The sequence below is a fragment of the Apteryx rowi genome, unplaced genomic scaffold (assembly GCF_003343035.1).
Source record: "Apteryx rowi isolate R43461 unplaced genomic scaffold, aptRow1 scaffold_788, whole genome shotgun sequence".
NCBI lineage: Eukaryota > Metazoa > Chordata > Aves > Apterygiformes > Apterygidae > Apteryx > Apteryx rowi.
The window spans coordinates 222,116-226,583 of NW_020451080.1; positions in this window are offsets into that span (position 1 = coordinate 222,116).

Genomic DNA, 4,468 nt, shown 5'->3' on the forward strand with positions numbered 1-4,468 from the left:
GACTATCTTTGGTTTTGGTTTTCACACACTGCAATGATTTCTAATCTTGGTTGAGAGGTGAGGGAGTCTATATGAGAATTTTTTCTTTTTCTAAGTCTTCTGTTTCTAGGGCCTTCTTCCTGTTTTTAGGTCCTTTTCTAGAGCTCTGGGATTCACAGATCACCAAGGTTTTGCATTCAGTCTGTCTTATTCATGGTCTTACAGATATTACTTTCTGTATGGAAATTTGATTAAAAAGGTTATCCCTTTAGAACAATAAAGCAATAATATAATAATAAATGGCTGCTTGTTTACAGGCAACCATGCTCAATGGAATACAAAATAAGGAGGGGAGCTAAAAGGAATCCCTCCAGTGCTTAAGTGATTCCATATTCCTGATATATTGTGCATGATGCAGGTGGGAGAGAAGGAGTGGACCTCAAGGGATTTATTTATCCTTCAGAATTTAGTGTAATTCCCTTTAACATCAGTGGAGCCTGTCTGTGCTAAGAAAAGTGTTGACTTCATTAGTAATTAAAAGGCCTGGTTTATTAGAAAAATATAAGGCTGGACTGAAAAATAACAAATTTTCACCAATTATTAGAGCAATACATCTACATATGTACAATGTGTTGTTTGAAGTCTTGTCTGTGTCTTGAATAAAGACTTGCTGCGCTCCTATATATCGGGATATTGTATGTGAGGAAAGTTAAATAAAATCTAGAAGATCTTGTCAGGATCCTGTTATACTGACAGAAGGGATGTTCCCGTTATATATTCATTCATTCTTTCATTCATCCATTCATTTGTTTCTAACAATGGCTGTTTCTAAACATTTGTTAGTCGTTGGACTTCCAGACAGGCAGAGCACTTGGATGAATGTTTTATTAGTCTTGTATTTTCCAGTCTTTGAAGTACATACCTGACAGGATAAAAATATTTCCCAGTTTATTTTTCTAACTTTTTTCTTAATTCCTTTAACCAATACTGTAAGAGTGTCAGGTACAAACCTGATAGGCTGGAGAGGAATCTATTGTATGAAGGAACTGTATTTGCAAGTCTTAAGTGGTGCTTGACATCATGGTAAGAACAATTTATCTTTGACTTCTGCTATGAGATGTGGTCCTTGTTATATGAGTGCCTATACAAACAGACTAACATGGTTTTGTCAGGCTGCAGAAAGGTTTTTTCTTTCTACATTGTTGTCTTCTTTTAAATTATCCCATTGTAATAAAAGACTGTTAGCAACAAACCTTGACAGAGTATTAAGCATTCAATACCACCTAGATTTACAGTTTAAATGAAGTGACTACGTCACTCACGGAAAGCCCCTTAGTTTAGCAAACCAGATTTTCACTTGCTTTCGTGAGGGCTGCTAGTAAAATAGCTTCAGTTTGCAACGTAGTTGTTTAGCAGAACAGTAACATAGAAACAGTTCTTTAAATTTATTTTCTTGATGGATGGATAATTTTTCTTTAAAAGGCATCATTGAAATTGTCACCATGTAAGAAAAAAAGAAATAGCAAAACACACCCTCCCTTTTTGAAGGATTATCTGCCCAGGTCAAAATATAAACAATACAAAAGTGCAAGGTCTTTGTTATGCATGAGGCCTATTGGCCATTTCAGAGCAGTCTTCTGTGTCACCAAACCAAGCTGATGACAGATGGCGAGACTGTCCTTGTGAATTTTTCACCTTAACATGACAGGCTATATGGAAATGTCCTGTGATCACTGGGGATTCTCCAAATGTCCCTCGATAATCGACACAAATGGGAATCATTTTTAATTTGGAGCCTGGAGCAGTTTTAAAAATTTGTCTTTATGTATAAACTCTATATACTATTTCGCAAGAAGTCACTATTATAATGGATGAATACAATGAATTTCACACTGAATTTATAATGATCTTTATTTGTTTAGTGAAGAAAGACAGTTAGAAGATAAGTTCATTATAGAAATAATACTCTTATAAACATCAAGAAAAACAAGCAATTAATCAAAAAGGAACCTGCAGCACTTTGTAATCTGTATTCAGGAAATATATTCTGGTCCCACCAGGCACCTCGACAAATTTTGATCAAGTGTTTTTATATTCTGTTAGCTCTGTTCAAGAGGCAGAATTCTTTAATTTTGCATTGCATTTCTTTTCAAAATGAAAACATCTGTGAAACCAGGGCCAAATGTTGTTCAGTGTAACTTATGCCTGACAACATCAGTAAGAATACTTGACGTACAAGGCTTAATCCTTTAAAAACCTTTAAGTTTCTCAAGGTTAGAGCTGCCATACATCAGAGAATGAAGTGGTTCAGTCTCCACCAGGGGAGCAAGGAGCCCACCCACAGATGGAAAACTGACTCTCCGTCCAGACCCAGTTTTGTGTGCTATCAGCTGTGCTCCTTCTTTTCTCTCAGACTGTCTTCTTAAAAAACGGCAATTTGGAGAAGTGCGTGTGGTTAGGTGGAAGCTGTGATGGGACTCTGGGGAGGGTTGAGTCATGACCTTCTCACTGGGAACTGATGTGTGACTTCCACAGTGGAGCTGTGAAAAAAGAAAATCTAGTCTCTGTGGTAAATGGGACTAAAAAGGACTGAAGTTTGGGTTATGGTAAGGGCTGGGCTGAGGGGAGAGTTGCCAGCTACCATGATGTCTTCAACTCCCTATGTGTGCTTTGCCAACACCAACAGTGGTTATAGTAGACTCTGATGGCAGAAGGTCTTTCCATTTTGGTTGGAGGAATAAATATTGAGATGCTATGCTGATAAAAAACAGAGTACAGGCATGTAATATTTCATGCTTTCCTTTGACCTTGGGCTTGGATGGCAGTAGGGATTCCAACTTAGCAACTTTCAGGAACAGATGCTGTGCATTCTTTGTATTTTTTGCAGCGGTTGTTTTAGCATTTCAGGTAGCCATTAGTTATGTTGACTAAAGGTCCTGAAGGTTTTTTAAACAAACTTTTTATTTTTTAAGGGAAAATTTCATTATGATTGTATTGTGTGACTCTAGTTTAAATGTTAGGCTCTGTACAGTACTCTCTATGTTTGCTGTTTTGTTCTGCTTTACTTTATGTTTAAGCTATTCTAATTATTCACTGAGAGTCTGAGAAAGGACTAGATAACACAAACTCAGAGAAAGTTTTGATGCTGAATTAATGTCTGAACTGAATCAATCTCATCTGTACTGTAATGAACTTTGTCTTTCATATGCTCAAGTAATTCATCCTGATTTTCAAAGGTGCGGTATATTCAAACTTTGAATTGAATGAGAGTTTTCAGTTCTCAGTCGCTTTGAAAACTGGACATTTCAGATTTGGGTGTCCAACTCATTTATGTGCTACCTGGGTTTGACAGTTTTAGCATCTAAAATAGATTTTGGAGTTTGGCTAATTCTCGAAAGCCTTATACATAAATATGTGTATATAGATTCCTAGCCTGCATATGCAAGTGGTTTAGATTCAGTAGAAAATCAACTCTGGGAATTTCAGAATAAAATATATACTCTATTAGTGTTTATATACTGAACTGATATCTCTTCAGAAACACAGAATGAAGGAACTGTGTTTGTTTATTTATTTATTTTGGGGAGAAAAAAAGTTAGTTTTGACATTTTTTCCAATCTAGCTTTTAATGAGAAAAAGTTTGCTGTCATTTCTTCRTTGTCAGCATCAAGTACTGTAATTTGCTCATGTAATACATTGTGGCCTAAAGGTATATTGCCAGCCAACAGAGTGATTTCATAACAAAAGAATCAATAGCTCATTATTTTTGGACTCAGAATAGTTTGCATGTTGCTTTAGAGATTTCATGACATTTAGGAGATTATTTGCAAATTAAAACAATCTTTGGATCAATCCATTAAATTGTCAGTTAATCTTCTTAAATTACACTTTGTTTTAAGCTCCATGTAAAAAGAATATTAATTTTCTTTTTTGCAAAATATGAGTAGAAGTTTGGATGACAATGTTAGATTCTGAGTGGTTGTTCTATTACATCTTTCTATAAAGTATCAACAGCAAAACAGCGTTAGAGATTAAAAGTCATCTAAATTATTTGGTCTGACAATTCAAACACATGGATCCCCCTTGAACCATGTTGCTGTGACTTCTGTTACACAAGAACTGGGCTTGAATTAACTTTCTCCTCCAAATTCTCTTTTTCACAAGGTATACAATGCAGAAAAGCAAGTTAATAAGTCTCCGAGGAAAGGCATGTGACTTTTGAGTTAAATTACACAAATGTAACTTTTTCAAAATCACTTTTAGTATTTAGCTTTTTGTGAGCTACTAAATATGCACCTGTGCAAAGGCCACCTTGTACAGCCAGTCCTTCCTACCCCCACTGAACTCTATGGGCCACTTGGCTTGCAGGCTTGGGATCCAAATTTACGGTGAACCTCTGGTTAGGTAGTGATCAAGGCTCCTTTGTGTGCAAGCAAATTGCCACACTCGTGCCAACATCCCCTAAAGCTACTTTTCCATGGCAAGGCTT